General features: G+C 37.6%; 1 long non-coding RNA gene across 1 annotated transcript in view; it reads right to left on the bottom strand.

The window, feature by feature from the left end:
• Positions 1–805: 805 nt before the first annotated feature.
• Positions 806–18,840, bottom strand: part of LOC134748375 (uncharacterized) — a 69,197-nt gene continuing 51,162 nt past the window's right edge. The window contains exon 2 of the long non-coding RNA XR_010128407.1: positions 806–924. This is a non-coding gene — a long non-coding RNA (uncharacterized LOC134748375). The remainder of the gene's footprint in view (positions 925–18,840) is intronic.

The raw sequence follows: 18,840 nt of genomic DNA, 5'->3' as shown, positions 1-18,840 counted from the left end.
CAAATTTTGAGCGGTTTCCTCATGTTGGCTGGTGGAATTAAATAAATAATAAAAATAAATAAATAAATATTATAGGACATTCTTACACAGATTGACTAAGTCCCACGGTAAGCCCAAGGAGGCTTGTGTTATGGGTACTCAGACAACGATATAAGTATATAATATATAAATACTTAAATACATAGAAAACACCCATGACTCAGGAACAAAATTAAATATCTATGCTCATCACACAAATAAATTCCCTTACCGGGATTCGAACCCAGGACCATCGGCTCCACGAGCAGGGTCACTACCCACTAGAACAATAGAAATATAATGGAAGTGATTTAACTGGTGATTTTGAATCATAAATATTAAATATCATTCACTTGGATTTGATATTTAATAATTTACAGTTAGTATTTTCCTCAAGTTGGTGTGGTGAAAAACTTTGTGTTTCACTCAGTAGCAATGTTTGTTTAACCAACGTGCCTTGAAACCCTTACAACGCTCAAGATTCCACTCTTCATACCACTCGTTATGCTCGTGGTATAATTTTTGAAATTTCCCTTAATCGGGTATCAATATTAGCACGAGAGGTTAAACAGCTTTGCTCTCTTGTCAAAACAAATTAAAATTCTCATATTTAAATCTACTTTTTTTTTTGTTTGTGCAGTTGGTATAAGATCTAGAGCAGAGCCCAACTGGGGAAGTACCTCCACCTTACAGAAAACCGCAGCCAAATAACACTAGACGCTACTCATAGTGTTGTGTTCCTGCCGGTGAGTAAAGTTGCCAGAGCTCGAGGGAGAGGAGTGTTAGGGTCGGCAACGCGCATGTAACTCCTCCGGAGTTGCAGGCGTACATAGGCTACGGATACTGCTTAACATCAGGCAGGCCGTATGCTTGTTTGCCACCGACGTAGTACAAAAAAGGGTCAATCTATAGCACAGCAAGAAATGTGACTATGTTGCAAATTGCAACACTTGCATTTGAATGCGAATAATCAAATAAAAACCAAAACTTGTTAGTAAATGCAAGAAACAATATTGCTCTGCTTAAATATTACACTTACAAAAGTACGCGATCTAAAAGTTCTAGAAAAACTTCACTTTGTTAAACACTGCGTTAATAAATCCGCATCACTCCGTTTGAACTAATTTTCTTACTAATCAATTTTTCTTTACCTAATTAGCGAGACTGGAAGTTAGTCTGAAAATTTTCAAGGAAAAACTGGCTTGAGATAACTTGGGGAACAGATTACAATAACAGCAGGGTTACATTTTCATTCTTATTTTAGAAAAAGAAAAATGAAAAAAAAAATGGAAAAGAGAAATGTTATGAAAGTGAAGGAAGCGAAAGAGGTATGTCAGGATCGTAGCAAGTGGAAATCCGTGGTCTCTGCCTACCCCTCCGGGAAATAGGCGTGATTATATGTATGTATGTATTATTTTAGCCTTCTGTCGCCACTGCTGAGTTTAAGCCTCTCATAACGACAAATGCTTCATTATTTTAAGGGGCCCACTGACTATCAGTCCACCGGACGATATCGGCCTGTCAGTTGTTCGGAACTGTCAAATTTTTGTTCTAACTGACAGGCCGATATCGTCCGGCGGACTGATAGTCAGTGGGCCCCTTTAGTCCAAATTGAATCAAGAAATTTATAAGTATACGCTCCAATCGCTACATCTCGCATCTATAAGAGGCTTTCATATGGCTTGGTATAGCAAAATAAAATCATTTGAGTCGTCTATATTATATTATAATAGAACATTATCACTACTGACTGACTACGGACTGATAGATTATTTATTAAATGTCCGAATGTTTAGTTTAGTTTATTTATTTCGCAATGCAATGTTCGTTGTTAATGTAATGGAATAAAACAATACAATTAAACAATTACTTGTCCTATAGCGATCTTAGGATACAAAAAAAAATCAATTACAATTTATAAGTATTCTTTAGGAGTAGTTAATATACAATGGTATATTATAGATCTATCACAATATATTAGTCAAGTCAAAATATTGAAATAACAAATCATAAAATGTAAAAATTAATAAACAATAAAAATAAAAACAATTATAATATAGTACTACAGAGTACCAATCCATAAATAATTTGAATTATTAACACATTCACTGCCCCCAACGCACATGTGCGTTCACCGTCATACGAGTTTGTTCCTAGGCCACGCCCCCTGGCAGTGAATGCGTTAAACAAGGTCAAGTTAAATACAGAAAAAAAATGGGAGCTAATGAAATAGTACATTTCGATGCTAGTGCGGAAAGTATGTCATTACTTCACGAGTACCGAGATATCTTGGCACGAGCCGTAGGCGAGTGGCAAGACTCGGGACGAGTGAAGAATGACATTTCCGCACGTGTATCAAACGACGTTTTTTAATACAGTTGCGAAAAAATAAGAAAAACAACAAGTAAGGAATTCGAAACTTTTATATTATTAATTCTGTGACATCATTGACATTGACATTATGAAGAGGTGTTTTTTGGCTTTTATTCGACTACAATGGATTTTGTTATTATTATTGAACCCACTGCAATCAAAGTTTTTTTTTTCAAATGCATGTTTTATAAGACAGAAACAATCGTAAATATAAAACATTGTACTATTATTACCTAAATATCGTTATTTACGATTATTTGTGTATCGAATGTTGCCTTTGGAAACTTAAAACATTCTCGCAGTAAAAAAAACACTTCTTTGACAGGTGTTCCGTTCCATTTAGACAACTTATTAAGAACGGTTTTTCAACATTAAAAAATAAACGTGTTATAATACTTATAATGATGAAGAGGTAAGTAATAAAATAGGAAATGTGCATATTTTTCGTATTCTTACATTAACAGTAGGTTTTTATGTTGATTACGACGTTTAAAGGAAATTAATATAAACACTCATCAATAAGTAATCATGAATTGGAACAAGAATAAATTTAAAAAAATTGTAAAAGTAAAAAGCACTAGTTCGCGAAAACCAACTTTCCGCACGCTAAACAGCCACGAAAACTAGCACTTTTTGAGCAACTGTATTAAAAAATAATGTTACTTAGATATTTTAAAGATAACAGCTACACAAACTAGCAAATGAAAGTATAATTATTTTAACGTGTACCAACGTCATGTCACTTAACTACTCGTACGCGCCGCTAACGCGTTCTTGACGCTTTACGCATTATCAACACGAGGCTCTAAGCTTTCCCTGAGTCCCTAGTCCAAACGTTTGACCAATCAGTCTTTGTCTTTAACAAACTATCAACTGCTTGTTAACATGAAATAAAACTATAAAAACGGATTATATCGCGTATATTTATAATACATCCCGACGTTTCGAACCCTTTACAGCGTTCGTGGTCAACGGGTGACTGAGGAAAAATTACAAAGTGCAAAAATACCCACATGCTTGTTAACAGTTATTGAAGGCGAAATACCTTCCATGTTTTAACAAGACTTTATTTTTCCAAAAAAAAATCCTAGGTACAGGTAGTCAGCTGCAGAGAAAAGGAACCCCCCTGCATACAAAGTTCTGCAAATTGGTATGGACGTGGGGTACCTTTTCTCTGCAGCTGACTATACTTGACTTTCCCACTTAGCTTCCACGTTTAAGCCATTTATTGCAGAATTCAAGTCATCTCGTCATCTTTTAAATACATTATATATACAGTGGTACTACGTAAACAAAATTAATAACTAGCTTAAATCTAAAATAGGCCCTTGAGGCATTGTACCAAGGATGCTGGCGGCATTTCCCCGCTGTATCGCAATGCTGATACGTTGTGCGAGAAAGCCGCCAACTCTTCGGTCACCAGTTACGTCAACCTGACGCTTCGCGATTTCTGCAAACAACTTATGCGCGCTGGGACCCCATGGACCTAGAGTTTCAACTCCAAATGGAACGAAATGATACTCTCTACCGAGGCTCTTATATTTATTACGTTTTAAAATTTCGGCGCTTTCCGCCGCTCCGCCCGCTTTTACATTAGTCCGTTGGAGGTGGGACGGTGCCAGTGTGTCTACGCAGGTAGCATCCCACACCAACATCCGTCCCAAGCTCCAAGGAACCAAGGACATCCCATCGGGCCTCTTGCCATCATCTCTGATAATGCCAGTCGGCTCAAGAAGAGCGGGTACATTGATGGTGGCAAGAGACCGACGGATTATGTCATTAAAATACATTTAATTATTAAAATGTAATGGCGTAACTTAAATTGTTACGATACACAAGGGAGCCCTATGGATTATATTTTAATTATGCCTGTAAACCTTGGTGTACGTGCTATTATAATAACATTTTGCAGTATATTGTTAGTTACAGATTTCACCTAGGAATATTGGCTCTTACCTTTTAATTAACTTTGTCAGTAAAACGTATCTAAAGATTTAGAAACCTAGGGCTATAAGAAAGATACTTAGGAACAATAAAATTATCCAAGAGGCCGATTCAAATTAGATTGACGTCAAAACCATATCTGTTTGTTATCATTAGCCCGTGAGTCTAGAACGCGCCAGTGGATGTATGCATTTTGGATTCCTTGTCTTAGTTTGCAAATGTCGGTCGTCACAAAGCCAATGGAAGGCAGAGCTGACCTTTTTTTTCAACACCCACATTTTTAAGTGCCATGCTATTGGTCATCACTTTTATGATATCGCCTGACCGTCTGCAAGACGTTTAAACGATTTTTGCCCTTAAGGTGGTTCACCAAGAAATGTCCCCGATTGTACGAAAAAGTACGATAACAAAATGTACGTCTTTTAGATATCAAAATGTACGTGTAAATTGGCATCCAGCTACTAGAGCTCCTGTATTCACAAAAAATTAGTTAAACATATTAATAACGGGTCACTCACGTATTTTAAGTCGAAAAACGCACCGTCAACGCAAGCCCCTGATGACGCTCCTCGGTACGGAGTGAAACATGTCGAGCGTTTTTCGACTTAAAATACGTGAGTGACCCGTTATTAATATGTTTAATATGTCTGTGTCTCACGGAAGTTTTGTTATTAAAAAATTTGTAGTCCAAAAATTAGACAAGTGGTATTTCTTCGTAAAATAATCTGAGTTCGCACTGGGATTTTAAAGCAAATGTAAAAAAGGCTTCCAACGCAATATCATTAAGATCCTATCAAGCGTTTAAAGCGCTGTTTTACGATAGAAAAATATGTTTTTATAACCCGCCACCGAGGTTATACACCACCTATTAACTCTTATAAATATTTTGGGAAGTACTTTTATTTGACGAAATAAAAGTTTGATTCTAAAAATAAATTTAGACTTGGTAACTTTCCAATATGATTTTAGATATTCTACAACAGTACATGTTTACCCCTAGAACTTAATTTTACTGCCAAGTATTTGTAATTGTATTTACTATTATAGTTTAACGTGGTATAAAAAAGCAATTGAGCTCTTAAACCACTTTTATTCCTATGAGGGATATACACCAGATAACTTTCGAATTGACTTAACGTTTTAGCAAATAGTTCTAAATGGTCAATTTATGTAAATATCTAGTAATGTACCTATTTGGGCGCAACCGAAAAAAACACTTCTTCTTGTCCTAAGCCTTATCCCATTATCTGGGGTCGGCTCTCCTTGTCTGCCTTTTACACTGTTCCCGGTTTTGGGCTACGGTATTGTCTATTCCTATCTCTTTTAGGAAAAAACACTAAGAAAATAAATTCAAAGGAAAAGTATTTTAAAGAAACTAATTTACCACTCTTTCAAGCTTAAAAGCTAAAGGACGGAGACGAAGCTCTCTTGCAACTTAGCTCGAGGCTAAAATATCTCTGTGAATGGTGTAAGGTACTTCCGTGCTGGCTTGTGACGCTGTAACTTGGCTTGTCAACTGACATAAACCATGCCTTCTGCTAACGATATGGATACACGATACACCTATTGTTTGTTTGTAAGTAGATTTGTGATAAGGGAGAAGTGTGGACTGAACGAAGATGTAGTGACGAAAATTGAGAAAGGTATGTTGTGATGGTTTGGACACGTGGAAATAATGAGTGAAAGAAGGCTAACAAAGAGAGTGTATAAGGAAGAGATAGAAACGGGAGTTGGAAGGAGTAGACCTCGACGGACTTTCTCTGATCAGATCGGGGAAATCCTGAAGAAAGGCCAGGTCAAGAGCACCCTAAACCGGCGAGCGTGTATGAGGAATGTTATGAAAGTGAAGGAAGCGAAAGAGGTATGTCAGGATCGTAGCAAGTGGAAATACGTGGTCTGCCTACCCCTCCGGGAAATAGGCGTGATTATATGTATGTATGTGTATGTATGTATGTAAGTATTAACCTACTAGCTATAAATTATAATAAAATATATGGGACAATATTACACAAATTTATGTTACACATTAAGCTCAATAAGGCTTGTGAGACCATTTAGATAGCATCTTGATGTCAAAATTTAAGTTTGAATTGGCCTCAGGGTGACAAACAACATTTTTAACCTCCTAAAAGCAGATTTTACACGAAAATCTGTAATCAGGCTTAGATTTTCAAACATTTTTATTTGCTCAAAACCCACTCAGTTGAAAAAATATGGTCGCAGCGACAACAGATTATCTCGTCGTGACAGCTTATTTCGCTTCACGCTGAATAGCTGCAAGCGGACGTCACTAAATGGACCTAAAGCCTGGAATACTTTATAAAAGTAGTTGAACTTTGTCTGGCGATGCTATTAATGTTTTATGACATTGTGGCAAAGTGGTGGTCGCGAAATCAACTTACCAACTCGTTTATTTACTTTTTTTAATAAACTAAATATTATCACAGAATAACTAATAGTACTACCGTATACATAGTATACACCTCATTACAGAAAACAGTCTCACACACAAACACTGAATTCTTATACTGATTTTCCACTTATTGACTTAGACAAGTTGTGTTTAATATAAATTGCAAATGTCTAGTTTGATAATATATGATAACATTGAATGTGTGTAACAATTTTTTATAATTAAGTGTAGAAATAATATCGAGCGAAAAACCTAATTCTCTAATTTTATTACGTTGTTAAAACATTACTTTAAACAAAAACCGTTTCTGAAATACAAAAAATGAATAAAAAGTTTCATAAATTCAGAACTTATTCGAACACGGAAAAAACACAAAGCCTCAATAGAATTTTAATTTTTTTTGGAATTTTTATTCTAAAATAAACTAGGAGAAACGAAGTTCACCGGGTCAGCTAGTTCTAAAATAAATTACTTGAATTGAATTGAATTGAATAGACCCATAAAAGTAGCAGTTAACATAATTATGCAATATGCATTGTAAAATAAGATCTATTAACATAGTTGATCAAGTATTTACATCAACTGCGTCGTAAAGTATTGTTGTGTGTTTCACCTAGTTTATTAAGATGTGTTAACATTGCCTGCCAAGTAGAACAGTCGAGCGTTAACTTTGTTAACCCAGGAGGCCAATAAATGAATGGAGAATGAATGAATGGCAATAACAATTATTTAATAACTTTATTAAGTATAGGTAGGTTACAGTACCGGCCAATAATATATCACCGTTGTGTGTTTTTCATTAACAGTGTCGTGAAATATTGTTGTGTGAACGAGTTTCACCTAATCAAAAATAACGAGTACGAGTGAGGTACATCACCCATCATCTAGCCGATTTCGGTCACAGCGACTGCGTTTTACCGCTGAGAGCGTCGCTGGTGCGCTCTCAGGTGACTGACAGCCATTTTTGCAGCGAATGTGCGACCACACTCGCTGCAGGTCAGCCCTCCGATATAATTGTAAAGTATGACCACAGGTGGTCTGGCCTTTAGCTCGTCGCGCTTAGCGTCGAGTTACAGAACTAAGCCGCCTAGCTTCAAACTGACGCACCTGCGTCTGCACAATATGCCTCCAACGTGGACGACTGGCTAGACTCTCCCATGTTTCTCTCACACTATTGAATGCGCTCCTGACATCAGCTACTGACTGCGATATGTTTGCGTGGCGATGGACGGCTGTGTGCAGTGAATGTCTGAGGTTTTGTGAGGGGATGGATGATAGGTGCTCAACTGTAATAATTTAGTGTTGTAAGTGTATCATACTGCTCTTCTTTTTACACTGGCAGCCTGTGGGTCCGATATACCCAAAAGTCATACAATGCTATTAGGGTGCAGTACAACAATGCTTTTAGGATGCTGATTGGCCTGCCCAAATTCTGCAGCGCATCCACCATGTTCGCGGAGTCACGCACCGATGGGTTTGCAGCAATCTTGCGCAAAAATGCAGCGTCTCTGCTGAGCAGAACGAGGGACAGCCCAAACAGCATCCTAAAGATGATTGCTGATCATGTGTGTTGTCCTGTAATTAATGAAATAATTTTAAATGTAAAATCAAATTTAATTTTTAAGTACTAACATTATTTTTAAGAATATACTAACAAAAATTAAGATCATGTTATCTTTATTGAATAAAATTGAATTGAATTGAATTGAATTGAATAGTACTAGTCGTAATTTAAATGTAATTAACTTTCATGGCGCATTAGTTTTACACTGTAATGTCATGTAAATGTGTTTTCAAATAAATAACAATGTTGATGTCGATGACAGTGAGCATAGAAAGTAACTTACGTTCTCGATAGCGTTTATCTCAGTGCCACAACTGGCGGTGGTAGCCACACTGGTTTATGTCGTTTTGGACTCGCTTATCTTCACATGCATAGCCTTTGTAATAACGCTAAGGACGAACTTGCGTGTGGTGAGCTAGTTAAGGAGAAGGCATGATACAGTTTCCAAAGAATTTCCTCTCACAAACGCTTTGGAAGCAAATTTAAACTTACATGTTGACATTGGGCGATTTGTCTTCTCGTTTGCCTTCTATATTTAAAAAAATACGGCCAAGTGCGACTCGGACTCGCGCACCGAGGGTTCCGTACTTTTTAGTATTTGTTGTTATAGCAGCAACAGAAATACATCATCAGTGAAAATTTCAACGTCTAGCTATCACGGTTCATGAGATACAGCCTGGTGAGAGACAGACGGACAGACGGACAGACGGATAGACGGACAGACGGACAGACGGACAGACGGACAGACGGACAGACGGACATACGGACATACGGTCAGATGACAGACCGACAGACAGACAGTGGAGTCCGCCGCTTCGCTTCGCTTTCGTGAGTTGTTCGCTTACATAAGACGCAGCGTTACTAAAGGTCGGTAGAGCAGAAGGAGCGAAGTTCATCCTTTCTTACTGTATCTCAGAAAACGTACGTAGAGAGGTCTTGATTTATGACAGTTAAGACGGTCTTCCCAACCAAAAATATTATATACCAGTCTTCTCAGCATTGACCTTAGGTATTAAGTTACTCGGTACATAAATGGTATAATTAAATAAATACAAACCTGAAAACTGTCGTGCTCTTAATAAACCGCTATAATTCCGATGAGAAAACGACTACGTACTCGATATTAAACTTCGAGCATAGTTAGCCCTTTATTTCCTAAAAAGGCATATTTACATTAGAATGGCATGTCGGTTACAACGTTCTAGAGAAAGTAGGGTTTGCAACCTCAAGATTTGCATACTTGGAACTTTTACAGTTACGGCGTTGCTACGATATTAGTTACAGAAGTATGGAAATGGCTCGACTTGTGGTGATACTACTTAGAAGCTAGTATATATTGAAGATGGTTTACTAATGTATTGCCAAAAATCGTTTCCCAAAGTATTACTTCCCAAACTATTTTAAACAAATTATCATTTGGCAAAATTTCATTTCGCAAATTTTCATAATCCAACCTAACCTAACCCAAACTTGTACGTGATTTTCATTTCCCAACTATGGGGTTGCGAAATGAAATGGTTGCGAAATAAAAACTTGGTAAAATTTCATTTGGGAAATGAGACTGATGCCATAAGTTTGTTGGGAAGTGAAATTTGGCGAAAAATATTTTGGCTAAACAGCGGTATCCCATTGAAGATACTTATCCCTAACAGCATTCATACGTCATTATGTCGTCAGCGACGTCATTATGACGCCATAATAACGATTATTACGGCATTATGTCGTCAGCGACGTCATTATGACGGCATAATAACGTCATTATTACGTCATTATGACGTCGCTGACGTCACTTTGCTACCTGGGATATTATTATCGTATATAAATTCCGAAAAACTCATTGACATTGATAAGAGCCGCGGCTCGAACCCGCGACTTCCGGGTTGAAAGTCGCACGCTCTTACCGCTAGGCTACCAACGTTTCATTTTTTTTATATTATACGAAAATTGGAAAATTTCACTGCTTGCCAAGACTCGAACTTGCGACGGACCGGTGTTCCAGTATTCGTAATAAAAAAAAATAGTATTACAAAAATCGATTTTTCTAGTTTTTTCTTTAGTTAATTCAAGCCAAATGTGCAAAACCGCAGGGTGTGTCGGCAACGCGTATGTAGCTTCTCAGGACTTACTACATAGGCAACGGAGACTGCTTAATATCAGGCGGGCCGTATGCTTGTTTGCCACCGACATAGTATTAAAAAAAAAAACATGTAGACCAAGACAAAGTTACATTTTGACATTAAAGTGCCATTATTATGTGAGGTCATATTACCTAAACAATGCAACCAAATAAAAAAAATATGGACAGCAATTTTGAATTAATATGATTTGTTTCTGTTAGTCCCATTCTTAAAACTCCATTATGGTTGCTAATTAAAACAGAAATTTAGTTCAAGTTATGCAAGACATCTAAAAATAACCAATACCTTAGGTAGCAAAATGACGTCATCGACGTCATAATGACGGCATTATTACGTCATATTTTTATTTTTATTTTTATTTTATTTAAAAGGCACACTAAACAGACAACATTCAACATAGTTACAAAGAGTACATGAGTGGTAGGTATTGCATAAGAATGCTATCCAAAGTAAGCATGCACAGCAAGAAAGAAATACAAGGAGCAAAAACTATCCTAAAACTATAAAAAAATACATATATAAATATAATATGTCGCTGACGTCATAATGACGTATAAATGCTACTACCTTACATAGAAGTCGCAAATTATTCTGTTAAGCAGCTTATATGAGACAGGACGATAAAAATGGACATGCTGGTGCCACAGCATACTTGTGAAAAGATACTTCACTTTCATGATGATAATAATGCAATATGGTATAATCGAAATTAAACAATCGTGAGACATATTTCAAATTAGATCAGTACGGTTTCACTCACTATTATTTTTAATCGCTTTTGGCGACATGTTTCGGATTCAACCGCCGCGGACACTCGTGCCTGAAGAAGGATTCCCGACGAATCCGGAACATGTAGCCAAAAGCGATTAAAAATAATAGTGAGGGAACCGTACTGATCTAAATATTTTGCAATATGGTATGTTTAAAGTCACACCTCTCTACTCTCAGCCATCACACCGGTTTTGCTCTTGAGCCATCCTAGATGTCGCTATTTTGTGCTTTTTGAGGGGATTTACCATCTGCTGGAAATAAAATTGCATTCCGTTTCATTAGGCAGGCGTCCGGTTTTTAGGGTTCCGTACCCAAAGGGTAAAAACGGGACTCTATTACTAAGACTCCGCTGTCCGTCTGTCCGTCTGTCTGTCATCAGGCTGTATCTCATGAACCGTGATAGCTGGGCAGTTGAAATTTTCACAGATGATGTATTTCTGTTGCCGCTATTACAACAAATACTAAAAAGTACGAAACCCTCGGTGCGCGAGTCCGACTCGCACTTGGTCGGTTTTTTTATACCATAGCCCAGTATTTTGTCTATCCCTATCACCCAATAGACTAGTTCATTCTAGTTTCTATCAAGTCCCAATAGGTTTACACCCTGGCGGGTGCTCGTATCATAGTGAAACACGTAGAGGCCCGTTAGACTTACTTACTTACTTACTGCTGTGGCGCGACGACCCGAAGTGGATCTTGGCCTTCACCAAAGACCGCCATGCTACTTTGTTTAAAGCCGTTTCTGTCCAGTCGACGGCGCCGAGTTCACACACTTTAATGAAATGTAAGGGGTAAAAAAAAAAGGGGTGCACCGAGTGAATGCCGCCCTTGCCCGTGTCATGGGAAGCACTCAGTCAACACCCAGGGCGTAAGGACTATTGAGAGTAGATGGAATCTAAAATGAACTTAACTGTTGGTACTAAGGAAGCAAGCTGGGAGACTAAGGAAGACCGTGACGAAAAACTAATGACATTAAGAGAGAGACATGTTACAGACTTTGACCAAAAAAGTACATGACAAAAAGCGTACAATACGAATAACGAACGAGTGACGAATAGATAATAATACGAAATAAGAAATAAACGAAAAAGCTGTTTTGCCCTGGTAGGTAATGCCTTAAGGCATTATCTACCAGTCCAGTGACGACCGGTCTGGCCTAGTGGGTAGTGACCCTGCCTGTGAAGCCGATGGTCCTGGGTTCGAATCCCGGTAAGGGCATTTATTTGTGTGATGAACACAGATATTTGTTCCTGAGTCAATGTTTTCAATGTATTTAAGTATTTGTATAAGTATTATATATATCGTTGTCTGAGTACCCACAACACAAGCCTTCTTGAGCTTACCGTGGGACTTAGCCAATTTGTGTAAGAATGTCCCTATAATATTTATTTATTTATTTATTATTAAGTCCGCCATTTGTACTTATTTTTGTTGTGCATTAAAATTAAAATAAATAAATAAAAAGCGATTATGATACCGAGTTTTTGAAGATATGTGTATGTTTCCTTTTATAAACTTTGTATTTTATAAGAAAACTGTACTCTCTGTTTTCAACTGCTAAGACTACGTAGCAGCTACGGATCGCTACGAAGCGCTACGAGCTGTAAATTGCTACGCCCGACACAGAAAATTCTACACTCTATACAAAATGACGAGTTTTTATACAAAGTTAATGTTACTTAAGACCTTTCGTGTATTGAGGGTGTGGATGTGAAAATGTCTTACACTATTTAGGTAACGGTTTTAAAATGGACGTAGAAAATTGAAGGAATTTTAAGATTATAATATTGTAAAGTTAGTTTCCGGTGTTATTGTATTAAAACGGAACACTCACTTTATTCCACTACATATACTCTATGATAAAACCAACTTTTGGAACTAAGTATGTAGTTTCGAAATTTAGGACAAGTAAAGAATGGCATTATGATATTTAGCGCCACTTGCACCATTCCACTAACCCGGTGTTAACCGATTAAACCTGGAGTAACCATAGTTTCCAGTACAATTTGACACTGGGTTAACGGTTTAACGGCTTAACCCCGGGTTAGTAGGATGGTGCAGTGAACAAAACAGGCCAATTCGAACGTACAATGACATCAGAATGATATGTGAATGATGTCACTTAGTTATCGTGCATTTCACTCGTACTTGTCCTAACTTGTATTGGCGCGAGCGAGACGTCGAATTGGCCTTAAAAGCGAAACTACTTAGCCAATTAATAAATGAGACGTCAAACTATTCGTATTTATAACCCGGGTGTCACAGCTACATTTGTAACTGTCTTTCGAAAAGGATCTAACTACCATCATGATCTAACTGTCATTCTAGATCTAGAGCAGAGGCCAACTGGGGAAGTACCTCCACCTTACAGAAAACCGCAGCCAAATAACACTAGATCTTATCTTATCTTATCTTATAGTTTCGGGGGCCCTTACGGATACACTTCGACCCATAGGGATCTTTTGTGCAGTTACCCCCTAGGAAAGATCCGTCCGCTACTCAAGAGCTTTCCCCACCATCTCCATATGCCAGATGATGGACCTTATGGGTAGACCTACTAGACCCTACTCATAGTGTTGTGTTCCTGCCGGTAAGTAAGGTTGCCAGAGCTCGAGGGAGAGGAGTGTTAGGGTCGGCAACGCGCATGTAACTCCTCTGGAGTTGCAGGCGTACATTAGGCTAAGGAGACTGATTTATATCAGGCGGGCCGTATGCTTGTTTGCCACTGACGTAGTATAAAAAAAAAAACATAAAATGGACCCACTGAGTAATTGTGCTCTAACGGTTTTTATAAAAAAATATTATATTAAGTACCACAAACTCATTTAAGAGGGTAGTTGACACATATTCAATTTTATAACTAAATCTAGTGAAATACTCGTAAATAGAAGATGAGCAATTTATCACAATAAATTGGAAACTTAAAAAATATATGGGAATCGAAGTTAAACTATTGTGAGACACACTAACATTAACAAGTGAGTGTACCGTGAAATTATTTAACATCATCATCATCATGTCAGCCGATAGACGTCCACTGCTGGACATAGGCCTCCCCCAAGGCTCGCCACTCCGACCGATCCTGTGCCGCTCGCATCCACCGAATTCCCGCGACCTTCACCAGTTCGTCGCTCCATCTCGTTGGAGGCCTACCGGCAGTTCGTCTTCCGGTACGCGGACGCCACTCCAGAACCTACCGGCCCCACTGGCCATCAGTTCCGCGAGCAATGTGCCCTGCCCACTGCCACTTAAGGTTTGCAATTCTGCGAGATATGTCGGTGACCCTAGTTCTACTGCGGATATCATCATTTCTGACTCTATCACGCAGAGAAACCCCGAGCATAGCTCTCTCCATTGCCCTTTGCGTGACCTTGAGCCTTCTTATGAGGCCCATCGTTAGCGCCCACGTCTCAGATCCGTATGACATCACTGGCAACACACACACACACACACATTATTTAACATTTATTTATTTATTTTAAATTATTTAACATTTATAGTTATATTCCTAGTAAGATAGTAAAGAATCGCTTTCGTATAACTATGTTACGATATATAATTATATCCCTAGGGTTATAACTATGTAACGGCTTTATCTATCTTACTGCGACATATCCCAGGTAGCATTTATACGTCATTATGACGTCAGTGACGTCATGATGATGTCATAATGACGTCATAATTACGTCATTATGACGAAGCTGACGTCACTTTGTTACCTGGGATACATACCCTATCCCTTATAGGGATAAACTCGCCTTTGTACCTAAATTTATATGAATTTCATGTTAACCAATTTGTATGTACAATAAAGTGATTTACTACTACTACTACATACATATATAATAAGCGGTAATCTTATAGATTTAGATTCATTTATTTAATAAAGGGGCCCACTGACTATCAGTCCGCCGGACGATATCAGCCTGTCAGTTAGAACAAAAATTTGACAATTCCGAACAACTGACAGGCCGATATCGTCCGGCGGACTGATAGTCAGTGGGCCAATCAATACAGATTACATTATAAATTGCAGGCATGTCAATTTACAAGAATTCATATTATGATCTTCAAAACAAGGATGTCATAAGAATATAATCAATATAATAATAATTTAAAAATTAAATAATTACAGAATAATAAGATTTCAAAATAATGTCAAGATAGCTCCTGTGGTGGATCGTCAAAATACATCATACATCATTCATAAATTCACTAACAGAATACAACGGTATATCCAACAAAAAATCTCTTAATCGGCGTTTGAATGTTTGGTCACACAGTTCACTTCTTATAACAGCCGGAAGTCGTTCATAATAGGTTGGTCCTATGACACGAGGGTTTTTCTGGGCTAGGGCCATACGGCGAGGAACCGTTCTTAGCATTTAAATATTTAAACATGCCTATTATCAAACATACTGATTTAAATAGAGCTAAAAAACTGTTATAAAAAAAGAAATACCTTCAAATGGTTACAATTAACAAGAAGGAAAGTGTTCAGCACTTCGTCTTCAGTGGCGTGCAAAATGCCTGATGGTATCTCTTATAGGCGCTGATAGGCTGTTAGCTAGGTTTTATTCACTTTAATCAGTTGAAGTCTAGCCGGGATTAGCTTAGGCGAATAATATATATTTCTGAAGGAAGTTCAGAGAGCAGTCGTGTCCTGACATGGGTGTTTTTGTTAAATAGGTATTGGTAGGTTTGTAAACCGACAATACTTAAATCTCGTAATGTTCTCGTATCTAGTAATTATCACGTTGTTCGACAATTCGAACAGTCACAGGACAGTCAGTACCTTATTAGAAATAATCACTAATTACTTTTATGATTAACAAAATATCAGATCTTAGGCGTATTAATCGTACCGCGTCGGTTGCCGAATTGCGCGGGATCGGCGGGAACGTATAGGCATAGAGTAACTTATACTAGAGCGGTACTGTCATAGTAAATTTTGTAACCCCAGTAAATTCACTGCCAGCTGTCGACACACTTTAAAACTAAAAATGAAGATTTGTAAAAATACGATAAAATGTATTTAAATATAGATAAATGATTTTTTTATTTGCATTAATTATTTTTATGATTTTGACCCATGTTCTTTCACTGATATGCGTTAAAATTGTTAAATAACAAACGAAACAGTCAACGCCATCTATACGACAGTGGGCCAAAACTAGTGGCGCCCTCTGAACGAGAATCAAATTTTCTTGATTTTCGAGGCACGTTTTTTCCTTAGACTGTAAACATCTATTACGGAGTTATATCTATCTTTGGTATAGGTATCCGATCCTTACGCGCGGTGCGTCGCGATTAGGAGCCCTGGCGGCCTAGCCTAGGTAACGATCGCTTGCGCTTCGCCATCGAATCGCTTTGTGTCTCTCTATCACTCTTCCATATTAGTGTGACAGTGACAGTTGCGTTTCGTTCGCTACGTAGCCTTAGCGATTGGCATGTTGTCTACGGGACCTGATTGGCTTATACGTGAACTCGTCCAAACCCGTTCGAGGTTGGCGTGTCATAATATCAGTTTAAAAATGATTTGTTCAGAAATAGCGCCAATTGGCAGTATTACTTTACATGCATCTTGAATTTCAGTTCATAAGATGAACTAACATTTACTTACAAATTACCCAATTAAAATAATTATTATATTTAGGTATGTACCATCAGCCGTAAAAGTGCATGGCGAATTAATCAATGAATTTATTAAGAATTGCCTCGTTGCTCTGCAGTGCGGGCCAGCTCCAACCCCATCCTGACCACTGTTGCGGGCCGATACGACTCACCTATAATGCGGCATTTTGAATGTGTCATAACCATGAAATGAAACTATGAAAACGGATTATATCGCGTATATTGAATTTATAATACATCCCGACGTTTCGAACTCTTTACAGCGTTCGTGGTCAACGGGTGACTGAGGAAAAATTACAAAATGCAAAAATACCCACATACTAAAATAATGAACAATCATAGACTACAAACTTTAAGGCTGGTTGTACATGCAAATGTAAATGTTTGATGGTTGTTTTTGCATGTACAACCAGCCTTAAAGTTTGTAGTCTATGATTGTTCATTATTTTAGTATGTGGGTATTTTTGCATTTTGTAATTTTTCCTCAGTCACCCGTTGACCACGAACGCTGTAAAGAGTTCGAAACGTCGGGATGTATTATAAATTCAATATACGCGATATAATCCGTTTTCATAGTTTTATTTCATGAGTAACTATCGCGGTAACCAAAGACAATATTATGTGTCATAACCGCTATTAGGTGAGTTGTAAGAATTTTATTGCTGTCCGTTTTTGTTTTGTCGTTTTCTGTTTTTTGTGTTCCACTAACACTTAGTTTTTAACCTTAATTGTTACTAACCGTTATGGGCCAGTGTTGTCTTAAATAAATAAAATGAATGAATGAATAATTTCTCCATGCAATTTCGCAGCTCACTGTACCTTTTAACGTATTGCGCATACACGCATCTAACTTATATATTTACTAGTTATGCATTTGGAGATAAAACAATAGCAGATAAAACGAAACGGGTCCAAATTACACACCCATTTCTGCGACGAGAATGGACCGCAGTGTATTCGCAGTCAAGATACCATCTGTGTGTCTATTCACTAAACACTTTGTATTAGTAGTAGTAGCAAAACACTTTACTATACAAAAAAACCGGCCTAGTGCAAGTCGGACTCGCACACCGAGGGTTCCGTACTTTTTAGTATTTGTTGTTATAGCGGCAACAGGAATACATCATCTGTGAAAATTTCAACTGTCTAGCTATCACTGTTCATGAGATACAGCCTGGTGACCGACAGACAGACTGACAGACGGACAGACGGACAGTGGAGTCTTAGTAATAGGGTCCCTTTTTACCCTTTGGGTACGGAACCCTAAGAATAAACACAAGACAGGAAAAATACACATTCGCATTTAGATATCAGTTTGATGTCAAAATGTAATTTTGATTTGTCTTCCTGATTCTACAGGATGGAAAAAAATTATGGGCTCTGGAGGGAAAGTGCCTTAAAACCTTAGCTCATTTTACTTAAAGGAAACATTATTTTATTGTTGAAAATAAATAAAACAGCATTTAAAGTTTTTTAATTTGTTTCTACAGTTCTCTTGTCTAAAAATATTCTTGAGTACTAAATATTCGATTTTATGGATATTTTGTACGACAGACGAGTGTAAAACCTAATGTTTCTTGTATTGGAGAAATGTTATCTAATGATAATACATTAACTGTATCGAGTAGTAGAATAATGAATGATTAATAAAATTGCGTTTAATAAAACTATGAAAACGTAAAAAAACGCATAAGATCGCGTAGGTATATTGAATCTATAATACATCCCGACGTTCGAACCCTTTACAGCGTTCGTGGTCAACGGGTGACTGAAGAAAAGCTACAATGTGCAAAATTACCCACATACAAAAATAATGAACCATAAACTATAAACTTTAAGGCTGGTTGTACATTCAAAATCGGTTCATAAGGCTAGTTATACAATACAACTATTTTAAAGTAAAGATATACGCGATAAAGCTATACCCTACACCTCTGACCCGAGAAGATTTAATTCCCTCCTAAAATTGTAGGAGGGTATCCCAA

Source organism: Cydia strobilella, chromosome 16, assembly GCF_947568885.1.
Source record: "Cydia strobilella chromosome 16, ilCydStro3.1, whole genome shotgun sequence".
NCBI lineage: Eukaryota > Metazoa > Arthropoda > Insecta > Lepidoptera > Tortricidae > Cydia > Cydia strobilella.
The sequence above is the reverse complement of the archived record's forward strand: the minus strand, read 5'-3'. Positions and strand labels throughout refer to the sequence as shown.